This window comes from Lissotriton helveticus, chromosome 5_1 (assembly GCF_964261635.1).
Source record: "Lissotriton helveticus chromosome 5_1, aLisHel1.1, whole genome shotgun sequence".
NCBI lineage: Eukaryota > Metazoa > Chordata > Amphibia > Caudata > Salamandridae > Lissotriton > Lissotriton helveticus.
Genome location: NC_136065.1, coordinates 1020277780 through 1020300436, shown reverse-complemented (window position 1 = coordinate 1020300436; position 22657 = coordinate 1020277780). Strand labels below are relative to the sequence as shown.

Genomic DNA, 22657 nt, shown 5'->3' with positions numbered 1-22657 from the left:
TAGAGAGCAAAGCTTAAGCACTAGTAAAGCGGTGTTTCCAGTAATGGAACTTTTTAAATTCAAAGTTCAAGCATCAGTGCTTTACGGTGCAGAACTATGGGGGTCGGGGTCCAAGGAGACCTTCAGCGTCCAAGATAATAATTTCTTGCGAAGCTTGGTAAGGGTTCCGAGAGGAACACCACTAGTACCTCTGCAATTGGACCTTAATTTTAAAAGAACAGACCATCATGTTCTTATCAGACCGCTTATGCTATGGGTAAGATTGTGGCATGTCCCTGAACTTCAAGCATATAGAGAAGGGCTGATAGAGATCATGGCGCTGGACAGCCAGAAAAAAATCCCATGGCTTAGACATGTTAGTACTTGGTTTAAAAACATAGGTCTGAAACATTTTTGGGAGAACCCGGAGTTGTTACCATCTAACCCCAAATTAGTCCTGAAAAGAGCCTTTTGGTCCCATGTAGCAAATATGACTGTAAATACCATAATTAGTGGCTCATTAGTTTCAAAATTTCTAAATTTTAAGGATGAACCCTTTTATGAGACCTTTATGGACGAAATAGAGCCTCCACTTGCCAAAACATTATTTTTAAAGTTTAGATATGGTAATCTTTTAATAAAATCAACTTTGGCTCGTTGGGCTAGGAACCGTGATCCATCTTCCGAGGCATTGGACGAAGTTTGCTCATTTTGTGAAAATAATCAAATAGAGAATGAGCAGCATATTCTTTTCTTCTGTCCCTTGTATGGTCAAGAAAGAAAAAGATGGATCAAACCAATATGCCTATTACTAGGCCTGAGGTCCTGCCCTCAGGCTCTGAGAATCCTAACTACAAACACTTCACAACAGATAACATTTAGTGTTAGTAGATTTTTACTTTATATCTGCTACCGCAGGAAAAAAATGGGCCATCAGCTGTAACCGAGTTTCCTTTATTTATGTACTTGAACTAGGGACTGAATTTGCTTTCAATAGCACCACTTAACTGAATTTGCTTTTAGAATTACTGAGGTGTCCTCCAGTCTCATATGATTCTATTGTCATGCTCCAAGTGTCTTTCAACATGTGTTGCACAGCTATTTAGAATGTGTTTAATATTTTAATTGAATCCGATTGTTTTTATTGAATTGTAATGTTTAAATTGTTCTTTTATGGCGTAAAGCCGAAATAAAGATTTGAAATGAATCACTGTGAGCGGATCCTGAGCTGAGGACTGTGGTGGCGGAGGCGTCCTGGAGGAGAGCGATATCTGCCCCCCTGTGCTGGACGCTGGGGGGAGGCTGCAGGTGAGCACGAGCGAGACTGAGCACTAAGAGATTCCTGCTCACCCCTGAGGTGCTCTCCTGCCACGAGAGCCTGACGAGACACTTCGTGGTGTGGTCATGAGAGCCCCCCCCCCTGAACGCTGTCTGTATTTCCATCTTGCACCCCTGCTGCACTGTTGCAGACAGCTGTGGCTTGAATGAGCGACGGGTAGCACCTAGAGGCGAGGTGAGCTGCCTTTCCATTCCTGGCCACTTACCTAAGGTATTGCACAGTGCCTATAACTAACCTCCTCTGCTGAGCTGGTGTGCCTGGAGGGCCCTTCTTGGTCGGAGGATCGGACTTGGGGGGTTCTCTCTTGTTTGCTGTGAACTGCGTGGTGTTTGGTGGCTGCCCCTCCTGTCCTATCTGGCCACTGCGACCCCGTGCTGGGATTGTGGTATGTGGAGCTGTACTAGAGGCCCCTAGTCGCGCCACCTGGGCTTGGGGAACTGGTGGCTGAGAGCCCTCACAGTGTGATTGGAGTGGGAGCCCCGAACCTACCTCCGGGTTGGATTGGCCTACGCCCGGTTGATTCACCATGGGTAAACCAGACACCAAACAACTCAAGATTACCTTTGACAAATGCTCCACGCGCCAGAATGATCCGTCTTCAGGGGCACAGTCGGAGGAGCAGCAGGAGGACCACTTGGAGGATCGGGGGGAGGACTTGTGCACCCTCATGCTGGAAATGCGTTCTAGCCTACGAAACATCGACTCAAAGCTAGACACCCTAACCACGCAGCTGGACTCAGTGAAGGCCCAGGTGACTGTCCACGAAACTCGACTAGACGTATTGGAGAACCGGCAAACCTAATTTCACGAGTTCCACGTGGAAACCAAAGAGCAATTGCTACATATGGACAAGCTCCTGGGAGTAATCCGTGCAAAGAACGATGATTTGAAGGCGAGGTCCCAGAGGAATAACCTACGAATTCTCGGAATTCCGGAGACGACTGTGATCACCAAGATGGAAACCTATGTGGCGGGCCGCCTCCATGCATTGTTCGATCCTCACCTGTCCCAGGTGTTTGTGATGGAGAGAGCACACAGGACTTTGGGTCAAAAGCTTCCGGTGTAGGCGCCTCCGAGGCCGATCTTGGCCAAGCTGCTGAATTACCAAGACGGGGACAACATCCCGCGAATGGCGAGAGCGAAGGGTCAACTTTCTCATCAAGTTAACAACTTATCGTTCTACACAGACTTTATTCCTACTGTTCAGGCGGCGAGGAGTGAGTTTTTACCAGCCAAACAGATTCTTCTCCAGGCGCAAATTCCCTACTCGCTACTTTACCCTGCTAAATTAAAAGTTTCCCACGAGGGCACTGCGCATTATTTCACTGATGCGAAATCGGCCCAAAATTTGCAAAACATGTCGGAGGTAAGAAGGGTAAAGACACTCGTAGAGCTGCGGCATCGGGAACTGGTCAACTTAATGATAACGATTGATTGATGTACTAATATGCTGGTCGTCTGAGATGCCTATCTGCTGTTGTGTTGCACTGTATGTTCACTCTTATTGGAGTTATAATGTCCTCAGAGTCCTTGAACTGTATTCTATTTTTATTGATTTTTTTTCTTTGACAGAGGGGCATTTTAGGGGTGTCGGGGAGGGCTGGTACCGGGCACTGCAGAATGCCTAGCCACCCTGTTTACTCAGGGGTGCACACTGGTGCTACTACGCCCCCCATGGGAGATCTCCCTTATGTTATTCACAGTTTGTTCTGCTTTGTGTTGTTGGGTGGGGTATTCCACAACCTGATTGGGGGGTTGGAGTGGGTGGCGGGTTGGGGACGAGGGTTGTTTGTTTGTTGTATGTCAGTATGAGAACTAGCAGCTTGTCAGATTGCACGGTTTACATTTGGATTCATGTGCAGATGATTTTCCTCCTCCCCGGAAATGAGTCTTTCTCAGGTATGCACAGGCTAGACCGTTAAATTTGTTGATAGGGAACATTAGAGGGTTAAATGATTGTCGAAAAGCCAGACTTGTGCATGCTTATTTATCTACAAAAAACAACAGTGTCTAACCCAGGTTGGTGTGGAGTGCAAAAAAACGATGGATTTAGGCCCAGATCCTTGTACTGGGGTGAATGTATGACATTGTTCTGCATTCTGTCCATCAACTGTGTTTTTTGCAATTTCACCCCGAGTGGGCTGGGGATGCTCAGACGTGAGTCCCAGGCTCTCCACACCACTGGAGTCAAGCTATCCAGGCTGGTGAAGGCTGATAGCCAGAAACCGGTCCTTGGATGCTTGATTCCGGTCTAAGAAAGACATGGCTTGGTAGTTCGGACTGGACTGTTCCCATGAGGCACAGGGTCAGAGCTGATTTGCATATAGCCAGTGTCTAGCCCAGGGTGGTGTGGAGTGCAAAAAACGATGGATTTAGGCCCAGATCCTTGTACTGGGGTGAATGTATGACATTGTTCTGCATTCTGTCCGTCAACTGTGTTTTTTGCAATTTCACCCCGAGTGGGCTGGGGATGCTCAGACGTGAGTCCCAAGCTCTCCACACCACTGGAGTCAAGCTATCCAGGCTGATGAAGGCTGATAGCCAGAAACCGGTCCTTGGATGCTTGATTCCGGTCTGGGAAAGACATGGCTTGGTAGTTCGGACTGGACTGTTCCCATGAGGCACAGGGTCAGAGCTTATTTGCATATAGCCAGTGTCTAACCCAGGGTGGTGTAGAGTGCAAAAAAAAAGATGGATTTAGGCCCAGATCCTTGTACTGGGGTGAATGTATGACATTGTTCTGCATTCTGTCCATCAACTGTGGTTTTTGCAATTTCACCCCGAGTGGGCTGGGGATGCTCAAACGTGAGTCCCAGGCTCTCCACACCACTGGAGTCAAGCTATCCAGGCTGATGAAGGCTGAAAGCCAGAAATGGTAGTTCGGACTGGACTGTTCCCATGAGGCACAGGGTCAGAGCTGATTTGCATATAGCCAGTGTCTAACCCAGGGTGATGTGGAGTGCAAAAAACGATGGATTTAGGCCCAGATCCTTGTACTGGGGTGAATGTATGACATTGTTCTGCATTCTGTCCATCAACTGTGTTTTTTGCAATTTCACCCCGAGTGGGCTGGGGATGCTCAGACGTGAGTCCCAGGCTCTCCACACCACTGGAGTCAAGCTATCCAGGCTGATGAAGGCTGATAGCCAGAAACCGGTCCTTGGATGCTTGATTCCGGTCTGGGAAAGACATGGCTTGGTAGTTCGGACTGGACTGTTCCCATGAGGCACAGGGTCAGAGCTGATTTGCATATAGCCAGTGTCTAACCCAGGGTGGTGTGGAGTGCAACAAAACGATGGATTTAGGCCCAGATCCTTGTACTGGGGTGAATGTATGACATTGTTCTGCATTCTGTCCATCAACTGTGTTTTTTGCAATTTCACCCCGAGTGGGCTGGGGATGCTCAGACGTGAGTCCCAGGCTCTCCACACCACTGGAGTCAAGCTATCCAGGCTGATGAAGGCTGATAGCCAGAAACCGGTCCTTGGATGCTTGATTCCAGTCTGGGAAAGACATGGCTTGGTAGTTCGGACTGGACTGTTCCCATGAGGCACAGGGTCAGAGCTGATTTGCATATAGCCAGTGTCTAACCCAGGGTGGTGTGGAGTGCAAAAAAACGATGAATTTAGGCCCAGATCCTTGTACTGGGGTGAATGTATGACATTGTTCTGCATTCTGTCCATCAACTGTGTTTTTTGCTTATTTATCTAGGCATAATATTGATATCTGTTTGCTTCAAGAGACGCACCTAAATATTGTACCGTCTCCGAGGCTGTGCAACCGCAGATGGGGGTGTGTATACTCGTCCATATATTCTAATTATGCTAGAGGGGTGACTATTCTGATCAGGCAGGGGTTGAACTGGCGGGAAGGGGAGGTGCACGGAGACCCTGAGGGCCGATATGTAATTGTTTGTGGGGTGCTGGAGGGCATGCCCCTGGTAATCACTGCCATTTATGGCCCTAATACAGATTCCCCTGATTTCTTCTACAACGTCTGGGCTTGGATTAAGATGACAGGCTGACACTGTACTGTGGGGTGGAGGTTACAATGCAGTACTTAATGATGCCATGGATAGGAGGGGGGTGACTAGGGCCTTACACCCGGACGCGAGCGATGCCTTGCAGTCCGTTGTTGCCGAGGGGAACCTGGTCGACATCTGGTGCAATAGACACCCATTGACACAGGAAGGCACATGCATTTCAGACCATTACAGTGCATGGTCTCGTTTGGACTTTCGGTTAATTACTAGGGATTCCGCAGCCTGGATTGCAGATATTTCGCATCTGCCCTGCACACTTTCCGACCATGCACCATGTAGGCTACAGTTGTTGATCCCGGGATCCCTGCCCCGTGCATTCACCTGGAGACTCCCGCCAAATGATTGCTGGACGAGACCTTTAAGGAGGAGATAATTGGGTATAGTAGATTACTTTGCGAGCAATGAGGGCTCTGTTGCTACTGAAGCCTCGCTTTGAGAGGCCTTTTTAGGTGGTGATCAGGGGCCAATGCATTGCACGACAGGCGGGAGTATTAAAGGCGATTTGAGGTACGCTGGCCTCTTTAGAAGCTAAGATTAAAGCACTGAAGGGCACATTTTACTCTACGAATGATCCCCCAAACCGCACAAACACTAAAACTGTTGTTGTTAGACTATGCGGACGAGGCACAGTGCAAAGCAAAGGAGGCTTGTAGATACGGCGAGGGGGACAGGCCGGGACGCACACTGGCAGGCATGATTAGACCATCTAGATCGGCATCCTTTGTACATGAAGTGTGTGGCGCACAGGGAGACATGGTTTGAGGTCATGAAGGAGTTTCTGGCGAGTTTTTTGCTTTCTGTTCCAAGTTGAATGCGACTACACAGGGGACCTGTACTGACAAACTTAAAGCATTCCTTGGCACAATAGCGCTAGTTTGGTTCAACGATACCCACGGGGTATACATGGACCTCCCTTTTACGGTGGAGGATGTGGTTCAAGTTATTAAAAGCTTACCCCTAGGGAAGGCTCCAGGCCCTGATGGCCTCACTACTGCCTTTTATAAGGCGTATGCTGAAGAATTGGCGCCTAGGCTGCTGACTGTCTATGAAGAAGCATTGGAAGAAGGGGTGCTACCACAGACCATGAGGGAGGCAACGATTTTAACACTCCTTAAACCTGGGAAGCCTGAGGAGGAACTGGACGCCTATCGCCCCTTGTCCATGATAAATGCGGACGTCAAAATATTGGCGAAGCTGATTGCTAATCGATTACAACCGCTCCTCACCATGATTGCACTGCCAGATTAATCTGGATTTATTCCGGGCAGATCCACATATCATAATTTAAGGACCATTTTTTTGGTGCTACAATATTGACATCCTAGTGAGAAGGCCGCAGTGGTCTTCTTAGACGCAACAAAAGCGTTCGATACGCTCGAATGGTCTTACCTCTTCTCCATTCTAGGACGTATGGGGTTCAGTCCGCTCTTTTTGAGCCACATCAAATTGCTGTACTCCGTGCCTATGGCGTGCGTGCAGGCGAATGGCCTAATGTCCGATCCATTGCCGATTTCTAGTGGCACCAGGCAGGGATGTCTGCTGTCCCCTCTATTTTTTAGGTCTCGGGCCTAGCGTACACTGCGCAGCAGTGTCGCGCAGCCAGAGTCCTTTTCCTGGTGTTTTGAAAATGGATCTGGAAATTCCACGCAGCTCGTGCGTGTTATTTCCTAGGTCCATTTTCATTGGCCTTTGCGTGCGTGTACTTTTAAAACAGAACACGCAATAGGCAATGGGTGGTCGCATAGCTCCGCCCATGGCCTATTGGTGTCTGTTACGTGCACCAGAGACCATATGTCTTCAATTATCACGGCCGTGACCGCCGTGATAATTGAAGACATATGCTCGCAGTGGCGCGCGCGCACCACTCGCGGGCTATTTTTTAATTTTATTTTTTACAATTGTTCACCATAGCAACGCGGCGTCCATGCACCATGCCGGCAGGCTACATTCATTTCCTGGCATAGCGGCAGTGCAGATTTTATTCAGTGCTGCACACAAAGTAATTTTGAAACGTCCTGATGCGTGGTTTTTTCTGTAATTTAATTGGTATTTTATATTTGCCCCCTAAACTTTTTGTTACTGAGATTAGTTTCTCTGTATAGTGTTGTCGAATGCCGTCCCTCCCCCGCAGCACGGGGGGCTAGGGGCGGCTCGCAGGAGAGGACGGCGCGTGCATCCCCAACCCCGCAGCTTCGTAGGCAGACTCTCCCACGAACAGGGCTCGCAGTAGGCGCAGAGAGGCCAGCGAGCATCTCGGTAAGTGCACCTGCGCGGGAGAGAACACAGGGGGACACCAACTCTTTAGGTCCCCCACTCTATCAGGGGCCCCCTATTTAGCCCACGGTCAATGGAAATCTGTGAACAGGGAGACTCAGAGGCCGTCATCACATTCGGGGGGAGCACTGTGAAGGCAGCAGCGACATTCTGAGGCAGGGAATTCCCTGCGCAGAACACTGTATGCCAAAGCACTTCACGCGCCTACCCCATGAAGACGCACACTTCATGCAGGCCTTGTTAGGGGGGAAGACGTGAACAGAGCTACCCCAGTAACCCCCGCCCCAAGAAATACCGCTTTTGACTCCACCTACGTAGGCAAGTGCCACGCGGCTCCCACGACAGGCGCCTATTGTGGGCGCAGCAAGTACACACCTCTTAATATGCTATTTTAAACTCCTGCAGTTAATGGGGGATCGAGATATAACGAGCACTCAGAAATTATAGAAGTGTGCTACATTAAAAAAGTCACCATCAGGGACATCTGACTGGTGTGAAGTTACTCCTTTTGTGCATTATTAATTCTTTACCGTAAACTAAACTTCCTTAAAAGCCTGCGGGGTGACTCTGATACCCTGGCCCAATTCAGAACTGCAATCCCTCTGTCATTTGCATTATTTTTTCCTTACATGCAGTTCAAAGAGGCTAGGACCATATTATTAGTAAATCTCACTGCTGAGTCATAAATAGCTGTCTATAGACAGTAAATTGTGAAATGCCTTTTAAAATTAGCTCAGCATTTATTGCTCTTCGCCTTGAGTGTGTAGGATATGCAAGTCTACGGAGAAGCCACGCTCGGCTAGCTCTTTATGCCGTGTCAAACTATACGTGTCATGCTATTGGAACCTCTTAAAATCGTGTAGCCGAACATGCCACTACAAGCCCAAGTGTCCCTATGCGATATTCTATTCGGTCACTTCATTTGAAATATTTTCCTATGGGAGATATGTGACTGCATTTGGCTTTGCCACGCCCCTCCCCAACTACCAAAAGCTGTTTAACTTGTGAGCGATGAATGGCCAGGCGCTCTCATTAACTTAAACCAAGCGGCAAAACTCTTTCCAGCCATGCTTGTATAGTTCTGGAAGTAGCCAACCCGCTACACACATCAATCTAGAACGCACATGTGCGCCGTCCCTGCGGCCAAAAAGCACTACCAAAGCTATGATTTGGCAACCATCCCAAATTCAAAGGACCAGTGTCCCCTCCCGCCCACCTTGCATTCTGGTCCATGCAGTCCAGCATTTAAAAATCGAAAAATAAAAACTACAAAGACCAGGATGCAAATTAAAGCCAGATCTGGAAGAAACATTCGCCCAGTGTTGAAAAGAAACAAAATACAACACAATATAAGACATGCCAGCAGAAGTGATTTGTAATGAACCTGTTGTGGTCTTGCCTGGTTCCCTGGATAGTGCGATTGGGGAATATCTCCAAGTGAAAGCCAGTCCTGCAGTACAGCCGCCTTCGCCAGAGGATCCCCTTTAAGTGGTCCAGGTCAATAACCCCCGGGCCCCGGGGCAAACCCCTGGTCTCGGACTGGCTCAGGTGCTCGCTCAGCAGCATGGATCCGTCCACCGGCAGCACGGGTACGCTCCCAAATGCGCCGCCGCTTCCTGCCCACCGAAGAGGTTCCCAACTTCACCACACATAGAACCACACATACAACCACACACACACAACCACACACACACTACCACACACACTACCACACACACAATCACACACACACAAACTAACAATTCCAATCCAACCCACATAATTCCACTACACACCACATGCATACACTCCATAACACATGGCTAAAAGACATTGCCATTTACAATGCCATTAGCTCTAACTCAAATAAATCCGAGACCTATTGCATTTCCAATGCTTGTTGCTATTGCCATGAAGCCCCTAGCTGCCCGGTTCAGACAACATCATACCGCACGTGGCATCGGTTTCAGCTCTCGTAGTTTGCTTGTCTCATTATATGCGGAGGATGTCACGCTTTGTATAATGAACCCAGAGGAGAATTTAGATCCATTGCTGAGAGAGTTTATCCGGTTTCATGGGCTTTAGGGTGTCTTTATAAACTGGACCAAATCTGTGGTCTTTCCGCTGACTGATAGCACTCCCCCTGTGGTGTCGGAATTCCCTTTGCGCTGGGAAGCTGATGAAGTCAAATATTTGAGGATATGGATCAGCCGAGACACGCAGGAAGTGTGGCTGCTTAATTATGGTAGAACAATGACATGGTTGGAAGATAAAATATTGGTATGGACTAAGTTGCCGCTATCACTGGCCGGTAGGATATCGTTGGCTAAGATAGTTATCCTGCCAAAGTTCCTGTATCTTTTTGAAAATATTCCAGTCCCCCTCACTAAAAATTTTTTTGACACTTTGAGGTCTCACCTAATCACACTAGCATGGGCCGGAAAACAAGTCAGATCTTCGTGGGATTTGTTGACTATCCCTCTGCGACAGGGTGGATTGGGAGCCCCAGATATGCGTTTATATGCATTGTGTGCTCAGGCACAATTTTTGCATTATTGGTTGCATCTGACCCCCTACCAACCACATGTTGCGGTCGAGACTGATGCTATGGCTCCAATCCCGTTGAAGGTCGCCCTATATCAGAAGCCACATCGACCCTGGGGCGATATAGACTCAGCTGGGACCTTGTGCTGGGAATGGGATGAGCTGCGTAAGAGAGCGGGTGTTCCGCTATTATTCGCTCCCTCCATTCCTCTAGCACAGAATCCAATGATGCCCTGCATACGAGAATCTATGGGTAAGTCCCTTGCCCAGGAAATGAAGCTCCAAACTTTTGAGGACTTATATCCCGAGGACGAATTCAAACTCCCTCCTGAGCCGACTGAGGGACAGGAGGTGCCATTTACTGAACTTTTCTTGTATCAAGGAATTCGCACGGCGAGTCGCTCCCTTGGGGAGGATTTCCCGAAAGCCCCGCCGACTCTACATGCGCTAGAAAACATGCTAAAGTGCCCGTCCCCACGCAAGCTGGTCACGCGTCTGTATACTTGCATGCAGGACACTGCCCCGATACTCATACCACCCTATTTACGACACTGAAATTAAGAGCTTGATCCACAGCTGACTGATGCGCAGTGGGGCTACTGCTGCGGGCAACTCTCAGAGCTTTCTCCAAATTATAAACTCATGCTGATTCACTTCAAGTATCTGCATAGATATTATAGAATGTCGGTCAGTCTGCATCGGATTTGTCTCCGTGATGACAGCAACTGCTGGAGATGTGGTTATGCCCCGGCCACGTTTCCTCACGTGGCGTGGCAGGTATGCCCCGGCCATGTTTCTGCACGTGGCGTGGCACTGTCCCAGACTTGCGGACTTCTGGGCAAAGGTTTTTGAGTCCATACACAGTATGTTGGGGGTGTCACTAGAGCCATCCCCCATTCTCAGTATATTGGGATATGTACAGGACACTCCGCCCAAACTGCGCAAGCTCCATGCTCTTCTTCTCTTGTTTGCGAAACGTCAGGTCGCAGTCCACTGGGGTAGAAAATGAGTGCCCTCTATTGGGGATTGGGTTAGGGATGTTACATATGGGCACACACAACTCACTACTTTCTGGGAATTACTGCCACCCTCCTCTAGACCACGGGATATTTGGGGCGGTTCATTGCTTGGAATACTAGGGATGAATCAGAAGTTGAAGACCTAATGGTGGGTAGTCCACAGAACTCATAGTAAATCTGCTGTCTGTATATGCCCTATTCATGGGCCGCTACAGTAGGCGAGGGAGGCTGTATTTGGTGTGTTGATTGAGCAGGAGGCAGTGCTGTTGGTTTCCTTGAAGTCATGAAGGTATAACATTGTACCGTACTGTACTGTAATTGCTTTGATATAGCATACGTGCATGAGAATGTAATTTATGTATCCTGTCAGATATTTGGGAGGAGGAAGACATGGGGGCGATTGTTCCAGGATATTTCTTTGAAATTTAACTATGACTAATTGCTCATTTTTGTATGGTCTGTACCAGGCTGGTTGGTCGAAAGTACCGAAATTGTTTGTTGGAAAAACAATAAAGAAAATTTCAACAAAAAAAAAACTTAAAACGCAATTTTGTGGCTATAAACCAGAGCGTAATTTGCAAAGATAAACTTACCCTTTTGTGTAGGTTTTGTTTTGTGGTATTAACAAACTATGAGTTTAATTTTACTTTACAACTGCGGAGACACGGCGCTGCTGGCAGGGACTCCAGCACTAGAAAAGATAGGCCTGTCCTATCTTTTTACGTATGAAGTCTCTGCAGTTGTAAAATTACTGTTAGTAAAATTAAACTCATAGATTGTGACTACCATAAAAAAGATTAAACTTAAACATAAGTGTAAGTTTACCTTTGTGAATCAGGCCCCCTGTGAATTTGTGAACTGGTTTGTACATCTACTTTTTTGTGGGAATATATAATATGCTTATTTCTTATTAGAATTTTTTTTTGATATTGCTGTTCATGTACTACATACAGTTCTCTATGTCCAAGGTCTTTCTGCTTGTTAGATGTATCAAGGATAGCTTCGGGATTTCTCAATAATAATTGGACTTCTTGGCCGCAGCCTGAGTGAGCTCATAGATCGTTAGAGCCTCTATTATCAATCCGAACATTAATCCTGCCTGCATACGGCTGACACAAGAAGCGCCTACCTCCAAAAGCTGGCGGCGCAGATCATGACCTCTCCGGGACTACGGGGACAGACCGGTCAATGATATATCTGCAGAGGCGTAGGAGGGCCTTCCAGCCCTGCTCAAGCCGGGACCTCAAGTGCTCCTGGTTCCCCGTGATCGCGAAGAGAGTGGTGGCGCCTGATAGCGGTGATGACCAGAGTGGGACCACTGCCCTGCTTCACAGCCCCGTAGGTGAAACGGAACACTATGGACTGCTGAAACGATGTGGATGGTGAGCTGGGCAAAGCCTGCATTGTTTGGACTCTTGGGGGTGCCTGCTGGCGTGGGAGCGCTTTCCGGAGCGAAGACGCGGGGGGAGATTGAGCTGCGGTGCCAGATGGGAGCGGCCTTATTGCAACCTGCTGAAATACCACGCATGGCTACCCTAGCCATACTACGACAGTACTGATTGGGCCCATTCACCATAGCGCTGGGTGGAGAGTGCAAGAGATGCTCTGAGAGGACCGGAATCCCCCCCCCAACTTAACACTGCATCACCATATTTAAGTGTCCATTCCCCAGTGCTCAGGGGGCTAGGTCGCAGCCCGCGGCCTTGACGGCCTTGCACAGACGGCGCAGATCCAGCACAGTCCTGCTCACTGCCACACCCAAGCCGCAGATTCCTTATCAGAACCTTACTGAGAGTCTCTAACCCTGCTTTACGTAGAGTTCCGGAGGCATTGAGCTGGCATTGGTCACCGAGAGGTGAAACAGGCCTCGACACCAGGGGCCTTCAAGCGCTACCATTTAAGCAGGCAATTGAACACCACAACACCGCCTCCTTCGGCCAGCATTGCAAGGGGACTGTTAGGGCAGGAAACCCAAAGGCCACACGGTGTGACACTTACCGCGGCAAGCAGCGGCGACTACTGCCCCCCCCCATCCCACACTGGCAACCAGAGGGACAAGGATAGGTGGGACAAGATGGCGGCCGTGGTCCACGTGCTGTACCTGCTGGCAAGCTGGAGAAATTTCCGTACACCAAGGATCAGACGGATAAGCAGCAATTAAACCCAGCCCGGATTGAGGCTCCCACGCTGCAGGCCCCAGAGGCGGTTACACTAGTAGACATCATGGCTGCCCTCCAACAAGTCCAGTTATCTATAGGTACGATTTCAATGGATAGGTCTTTGATATGGGTGTTTTTTTTAAAATGATCTGACAGACTGACGGAGGTTGAATCCACGATGAAGGCACTATCCACAGACACAGCCTCGCTGCAGCGCCAGGTACGCCAGCTAGAGACAGACAATAAACGAATCCTCGCAAAACTGGACGATCTAGAAGGCCGCTCATGACACAATAACATATGCATAATTGGCATACCAGAAAATGTGGGAGGACCTGCCTTGTACCTCTTTGTTGAGGACCTCAGCTACAACTGCGAGAACTATCAAGTTTCTTCTAGGTGGAAAGAGCACATCGTGTACCGGGGGAAGGCCCAAACCAGGGGCACCCCCCAGACCTATTCTAGCAAGAATCTACAACTTCCGTGATCGAGATGCTATTCTGCAGGCGGCAAGGATAGTCCCACCAATCCGCCTAGAGAATCAGGTGATTTTGCTGGGCCCAGATTACACAACAGCTGTGACTAAACAGCGCCGCTGCTTTCTGGAAGTTAGAAAAGAGCCAAGTCTCTGAGAACTTAAGTACTCGATGCTCTTCCCGGCAAAATTGCGAGTAGAGGCAGAAGGGGAAACATGGTTCTTTGCCACACCGGAAGGCACCCGAGACTGGCTAGACGGATGGCGCCCAGCGACGAAGCCCGGGAAACCAAGGACCCAGCAGCAACACCGACGCCAGGAGAAGTTGCAAAGGTCAAGATCCACTGACTCCAGCACCAAAGGGAAATGACTTGCCTCCACCTTCCACTTGACTCTTTCTTCTTTTAACTTAATTTACAACTTGCCCGCCTTGAAGGCGCACTTACTGCCGATCACCTGCGCTATACACAAGCATATCAGATGTCGTGATGACCACAGTTCCGCGGGAGGTCTCTATACTCCTTGATACGACTGAGGCCTATGTGGTACAAATATGTCAAGGGGGCCTACCACAGTCTTGGACAGACTCACACCCCCCACGCAAGTACTAGTTCTGGGGACAAAGCCCTCTGCTCAGTTAGGGAGGCAGGTAGTTGGGGGACCGCCAGGCAGGGAGGGAAGAGTGGGACAGTGCTTGTTTCTAAGTTTGTTTTTTGTTCAGTTTATTAGGTGGCATTTATGGCAGCACACTAGGATGGACAGCGCAATGGGTTCCACACCCCCAATCCGATACATGGACGCATGGCACACACGAACCCGCTAGTACACAAAACAGACAGCCCTTCCCAGAACCATGAGGGGCCACCCCCTCCTTTCACGATACTATCATGGAACGTAAATGGGTTGGGAGACAAGATTAGGAGGGGTCTGGTCCTCCAATACATAAAACGCAAAGGCCCAGCAATAGCGCTTATACAGGAAACTCATCTGACGGGTTCAGCCACTAAAGCATTCGACAGGTGGGGATACAAGATGGCAATCATTTTGGAATTTACCTCCTGGTCACATGGGGTAGGCATTCTGGTAAACAAACACTTCCCACTGATACGAATCCCAAACAGATAAGCATGGGTGCTTTTCAGCACTGACATGCCTTTGGGAAGGGCGTCCCCATAACGTAGTTTCAGTATGTATCCCACCAACACTACATCAAACAACCTTCCCAGCGTTAGGCAACTTTTTACCATGCCTGCCGCAAGGAGACAATATCATGGGGGAGATTTCAATGCCATAATAGATGCGTCTCTGGATAAACAACCACCCAGAGACCCGGGTGGTACAAATCACAAGTTGGCAAGCTTCATTGATGCTTTAGGTCTAATTGACATATGGAGAGTTAAATATCCGTAGGAGAGACAATTCACATACCACTCAGGGGTACACAATAGCCTCTCTAGAATTGATTATATATTCATGATAGCGACTGGGTTAGATCGGGTCACGAATATTCAACACCTACCCCGAGGAATATCAGACCACTCACCTCTATACATGGCGTATGCGTCCCCTGGGATAATATGGCGTCGAATATTCCCTATACACCCAGGATATCTAAAAAATCCCAAAATACACAAAGGACTACGCACGGCCACAAAACATTATTTCACCGAGAATAAACACTCAGTGTCCTCCCCTGTAATACTTTGGGAAGCCTACAACACAGTACTACGCAGCCAGGCTATTTCACTAATAACTGGACACAAGAAATCACAGAGGGGAAAGCTGGAAGACCTGGAACAAGGGGTGGCCGGTGCAGATGCACACCATGCACTTGATATTTCTGACGCAAGAACCCCTGCCTTAAGCTTAGGGCAGCAGAAATATAAAGCATTTGCGTGGGAAGAGGCAAAGGCAAAACTCACAGCGACACAACATACTGTATACGAGATAGGCGATAAGGCTGACAAGCTCCTTGCCTGGCTAGACAAAAAAGACCGAGCCAGCAGGTGGATAGCCCAACTCAGCTTGGAAAACGGGGAAGTGACCACACACCCACATTGGATAGTGGACACGCTTGCCACACATTATATGGGGGTATACACACCAACTGCCATGAATACAATTGATGACAATCTGGCCTTTCTCAAGGATATTCGCATGCCCACGCTGTTGAACGACGCAGCCTTGGCACTGGACACCGAGGTAACTGCAGATGAACTCACCCTAGCAATCAGGCCACTTCATACCGGGAAGTCCCTGGGGTCTAATGGCAGCCCGGTGGCACTATATAAAAAAATGGCGATCCAGCTCACGCCACACCTTCTAAATATGTACACAGCCAGTTTAGAGGTGGGAGAACTCCCCAGGGATCAACGCGTAGCAACCATAGTCTCAATTCATAAAGCGGGCAAGCCTCCACAAGACTGCGCGTCATACAGACCCATATCGCTTATAAACATTGAAGCAAACATTTTGGCCAAGGCACTAGCAACATGACTTCAGCCGTACGTAACTACATTGGTACATCCGGACCAATTAGGCTTTATGCCCCATCGTAACACGGCCCTGAACCTCTGGAGACTCCACAGAGTAGTAGCGCGGAAACATACCATCGCAGAGGACGCGGTAATACTATCATTGGACGCACGTATGGCATTTGACATGGTGGAATGGCCCTTCCTCTTTGCAGTTCCCCGACATTTGGGATTCGGGCCCAAATTCTGTGCCTGGATACACTTATTATATAACAAACCCAGGGCCCATGTGGTAGCGAATGGCCGCACTTCGGAAGACTTCCCTCTTGGCAAGGGAATAAGGCAGGGGTGTCCACTTTCCCCACTTTTGTTTGCAATAGTTGGCAGCCACTTCTGGCCTGGATCTGCCAGGATCCGGTTATCAGGGGGCTAAGGTGGACGACAGGATGGGAGGACCGCATATCACTATATGCAGACGACGTGTTACTTTACATGACCTCCCCATCTAGATCCATTAACTTTCTATTAGATATCTGTGCGGCTTATGGCAAAGCTTCAGGTTACACCATTAATTGGTCAAAATCGTTGCTCTACGTCCTTCATGGCCCCCTGCCCAGACTACCGCGAAACTGTGAGATTCAATCGGTTTTAAATACCTCGGCATTTACGTCACCCCTCAAGACACGCTCTTTATTGAAGAGATCCTTATGAAACCCCTGGGTCGGTTTCGCCGAGATGGGAATCACTGTCGCTCACTATCACTTACCCTGTTAGGAAGAGCAGCCCTCTTCAAAATGATGGCGCTACCCAGATTCTTATATGTCTTGCAGAACACCCCCTTCCTGATCCCCCCCCTCCTTTTTCAAGTTGCTTAATACTGAAGTGACTAAACTTGTATGGGATGGGGGGATCAGCCCGTATCGCTATGAAAAACCTAGTAAAGGGCTGGTATGATGGGGAATCGCCCTCCCGAACATACAAACATATTACTGGGCATCGCAACTTACTGTAATAAACCAGTGGCTCCACGCACCACACGGCGCTCTGCCATATGGTATGGACAGGCATCTCCTCAATTCCGAGGGGATGATGGGAGCACTGCACAATAGAATTAAAAAGCTGCAATATACAGGCCCCACGGCTCACACACTACATACCTGGCATGCGGCACAGCGAGCAATGGGCTGGGAGGGAACTCTTACGCAAGCGACGCCGTTGTGGGACACCCGGAAATTAGGGAGACTAAGAAACACTAATGGGTTCCAACAGTGGGATCTAATCGGTAAACTGACTTCTTGACAACTTAAGCAAACATTTTTCTCTAAAATGCCAAGTTTAGCAGAATATTTATCACTCACTTGCTCAGTGCATTTTGAAGACAGATATTTATTCCCCACCACTTTCAAAGAACACCAACTGCCATTGTTTGGTACAGTCCTTTATGTTCACCAATGAACATTTACCAGCTGCCACTGATTATGAAGGAGCAGATTCCGATTATAGTGCTTCTACTGTTAATGCAGGGTAAACAAAAGTAGGCCTCCAGCTTTATAGTCCCACAAAACTCTACAAACATTTTCTATATTTAGGGCTACTTCTGATCAATGGAAATAAACCAGAGTGGCTTACCAATTTCATTACTGTTGCAAAAGTGACCATATCAAATGAGAATACACTAGTGATAATGCTTTTCAGGATAGAGAATGATGACTCTACGTGCACATTGGGCTAGATTTGGCAACAGCAAAGTCATAAAAGGATTAGTCTCTTTGCAATGCATCCATGCGAGTATTTAAATAATAGCCATGGCAACAAGTGCCTTCTGGCACGACTAAAAAACACTAGCAATAAATCTCCATAATTAGCCTGATTCATCATTCAATCGTCAGCTTAATGCTTGAGATATATTTTGGACATTCAATGATTTTGTCTTTAAAAATGAGCTTTCGAAAAATACGGGCACTGTGATAAATACAAACTTTATAGTGAGATAAGCAAACTCAATTTTCTCAAAAAAGGTGCACTGCTCTCAAGAATTACACTTTATAGTTTCGAAATACCAGTTTTTATTTTTTTGTAATAATATGTTTATCCTTAAACACCAGATTGGCATTACTATCAAGCCCATATGTAGTTGCCTAACATGGACATATTCTGCCTTATATGCCCATGTATTACTATCTCATTCCAGGGATAATTATCATTGTGCCAGGGGAGCTCAGCATCATCCAAAAGATGCCCTCAATATGTCAAGAATGGCCATTGTATCCCAAAGTGGTCACATCTATGCAAGCAGTGAAAAGTAGCAATTGAAACTGATATATGCCAATTAAAATACAATAAATGTCATAACATTCAGCTACTCAGCTAAACCTCCCTGAATGTATAAACCTTTGCTCCTTTAGTTATGATGGAGACATAACAGGGCCTGGGGCTCAAACAATGCAGTGATCATCACAGTGATATTGTATTTGCAAGCGTAAGGCCATCAACAGTATGTGTCGATAAGAGGATTGTCATCAATGCAGTCAGGCGTGAATCGCTGCTCTCAATTCTTATTCAAATGGGAGTAGAGGAGGGACGTCGTTTTGAAATGTATTTACCTTACAGCTCAATATCGGAGAAAAAAATACTGAGAAGTTTAGATAAGAGTGGTAGGACAATATTGTGTTCGGATTTTGTTGTTGTAATGTTGATGTTAAAAGTTTATAAAGCACGCGAATACCAAAAAAGGTATCTTGGCGCTATATCAGAAACAGTATCGAGCTGCGAAATAGAAGTATCTTCACCCTAATTTATTAGTGGCTGGAGTGAAACAGCCAAGTCTTTAATTGCTTTTTAAAACTAGCCGAGTTTTGGGGGTGAGTTTCTTACCTGCGGCCGTCCGAGGCAGTGGCGGCAGGAATCGCCAGTTGGAGATACCTTGCTTGCAAGATAACCTGAACTTAAAATTACCCCAGTTTCATGACGATTTTCGTGAGTAAATCTGCTCACAGGGGTGAGTTGTGGGCATTCCAGAGTGCGGACACCTGTGAAATTTTTCATGTTTGCGTATTCACAGATATTTTGCAAGTATTTTCCTGACTCTGAAATTGATCTTGAGCCCTTTGCTGGGAGCAAAAGGGATGAGAAATTAACACATTTAGGAAAGAGGTGGGAAACAAGTTTCACAAGGGAAAGAAACATTTCCCTGTAAAGAAACACAATTTAAAAAGTGCTAATGTATAGTTGCTTTATATTTAAGCACGCCGAAAATGAACACCCAGCTACATTGTTGTATGTGTAAATGTTTACAAAGATGAGTACTCCTGGATTCTTATGAAAGTTGTGGCTCCCCAGAAGCCTGCCTCAAATTCTTTGAAATTCATTGAAAGTCAGAAATATATCCAAAGTGTGTAAGCAAACCTACGATTCTAAATTTCCAGCTTTCCTTTTGAAATGTTTGTGAATTGGGACCATTCTGAACACAATTTATAGAAGTCAGAAAGGGAAATATGGATTATTTTCCTGCTACTGCTAATCTAAGTCGGTTATTGAATGAATTTCTATTGTCATACCAGCTAAATGAGAAGCATACTTTCTTACTATTAATGTGGCTCAGGCTAGCATGACGATTTCCAGGCCAAATTTAAAATAATGACCTCTTCTAAATAAGCAGTCTAATTCAGTTGCATTTTAATTGAGCTCAACTGTTAAATTGTGAACTCATTTTACTCTGACAGTTGGACTTCAACACTAACTAAATAGGTTCTGAAACAAGTCTTATAAATGAAACCCCTCATTTCAATTAGAGAAAGTGTTAAACCAACGTAGGACACAACAAGACTGGGTGATAAATCTATACTGATGGCTACTTTATATAAGAGATGAATGGAATTTGCCAGCATTTACCACTGCCTTTTTTTAGAGTGTCCTCAGAACACTTGCAAAAGTCTTCCATGAGGGCAAAATCCTGCAAGAAGTCATACAGCTAAAAAGAGTTGAGTTTGAAGAGAATCCCTCAGGTTGGTCAGCCAGATTCAGTATGGGTGAGTTGACCAATAAGAGAGGCTCCATTCTCACACAACTTATTTTCCACAAAGTTAGACCTGACATCCTTGGTGTAGTAACCAAAACACGTTTGCCTTCATCCCTCTTGTTTTGTTGAATTTGTTTATGTTGGCTTTAGATATCTTTAAGCATTACAACTGCCAACCACTGCTGAAGTGCGTTTACTCTCACTTTAAAGTATGGTACAATTGGCATCTACTTAATTGGCACATTTAATTGAATTGTAAGTCCCCAGTAAATGGTACTCCATGTACCCCGAGTCTGTAATTGAAATGCTAATAGTGGGTCTGCAGTGCTCATTGTGCCACCTAATAAAGTAGACCTTTAAACATGTCAGAGATCTTCTACTGCAGCCTGTAGTGCAGTTTTAAAATGCCATTTTGACCTGGCAAAATAAACCTTTTTAGCAGGCCTAAACCTTCCTTTTTAAAACATATGACTCACCTCTAAAGTAGACCTTATCGGGAAGGGTGCATTGTATTTAATACGCACGAAATGTGTTCTTACGTTTTGCATATCCCGGCAGTGATAAACTCCTAAAGTAGTTTTTCACTCTTGTAATGCCTGTTTATCCCATTGACTAACACAGGGTAACCTTATTACCATTAACAAGTGCTAAGTTTGGGTGGGAGCAGATAGAGGAATGCACTTTACACTCAAATGTATTGTAATTTAAAATGTTATTCAATGGTAAAGTCAGATTTTAAGTCACAATTCTAAAAATTCCACTTTTAGAAAGGCAATGAAACACTCAAAAGGTGATGGGAGGAATGCTTGCAATTTGTCTACCCACTGGCAATCGCTTGGGGTTGCCTCCCAAACCATCGTTCTTTTGCTCACTATGCCACCTCAGTTGGAGCGCAGCCATATTCAAATCAGTCTTGACCCTGGTCCTCGTGGGAACGGTCCATCTTGAACTGCCAGGCCATGTCCTCGCTGAACCGGAACACAAGTAAGCCAGGACAGGTTTTGCCCTAATTATGGGCTCATAAGCCGGGTACAGCTTTGTGACACAGTGAACACAGAACCCACCACTCAACATACCTATGCCACTCAGGGCAGTACAGGAAACACACAAAAGGTGATGGGAGGAATGCTTTCAGTTTGTCTAACCACTAGTAACCCCTCGGGGTAGCATCCCACCCCATCGTTCACTGTGTCACTGAAACCAAACTATACCCGGTTGATGATTCCACAACAAGGGCGAAATCAGCCTGGGTTGCTTGTGTCCCAGTTCTGGGTGGGCCTGGCTTGGCAGTTCAGGCTGGACTGTTCCCATTGGAGCATGGTCAAGTCTAATTTGCTTATAGCTTGGTCCAAACTGAGATGATGAAGATGATTACATTTTATAATGTGCACAGCTTCTCCATTGAGAGTCCCGCCGTGACACCATCAACAATGGAACCTAGGAGCCTTGCACTTTTATAAATAGCCATGTCTTAAGTTAAAAAAAAAAATTAGGTTTGGGGGGATTCATCATTTGGTCAATTGGTTTGCCAAAGACCCAATGGAGTCTTTCCAAAGAAAAGAATTTCAGTTTTCTCTTCATTACATTTACGTTGCTAGACACTGGAAAATGGGTATCAGGCAGATTTTAATTTGGCCACCCTCTAGCTCAGTACCTTTGTCCCAAGTAAAGAGCAGTTGTGTATCATCCGCATAGGAGATCGCTTTAGCTCCCAGCACTTGTTCAAGTTGCCGCAAGATGGGTAAGGAATATATTGAAAAGAGTAGGACTCATAGCAGACGCCTGAGGGACTCCAGCCAGCATGTCCTGAGGGGTGGTGGTGTGTAAAGAGGTGTCCAAACTTGCTGGATCCTCTCAGCTTGTAAAGACGTTAGCCAGTCTAATGCCTTTCCTGTTACTCCAATGTCCCGGAGACAGTCCAGCAGAATCGAATGGGGGACCGTATCGAATGCTGCTGTTAAATCCAACATAAACAGTACCGCTGCTCCTTCTGCATCCAAAGTTCCTCTAATATATTCTGATACTTCTGTCAGAGCAGTCTCCGTACTGTGTTAGCTCCAAAGCCGGACTGACTGGGGAGAAGTAAATTGTTTGCTTCCAAATAGCAAGACAGCTGTTTAATCACCTGTTTCTCCAGAATTTATGATAAGGTCAGCAGAAGACATATCAGTCTATAGTTGGCAGGGAGAGCCGGATCAGCTACAGGCTTTTTTTTTATCAGTGAGAGATCTTGGCATGCTCCCACCAACTTGGAATTGTGGCCATTCTAATTGAAGTGTTTAAAATTAAATTGACCTACAGATTGAAAGTATTGGCCTCTGCTGCCAATAATTTAGGAAGCATAAATACCACTGG

General features: G+C 46.8%; 1 protein-coding gene across 1 annotated transcript in view; it reads left to right on the top strand.

Moving 5' to 3' along the window:
* ABCC2 (ATP binding cassette subfamily C member 2) overlaps window positions 1-22657 on the top strand; it is a 678688-nt gene that overhangs the window by 375621 nt on the left and 280410 nt on the right. The window lies entirely within an intron of this gene.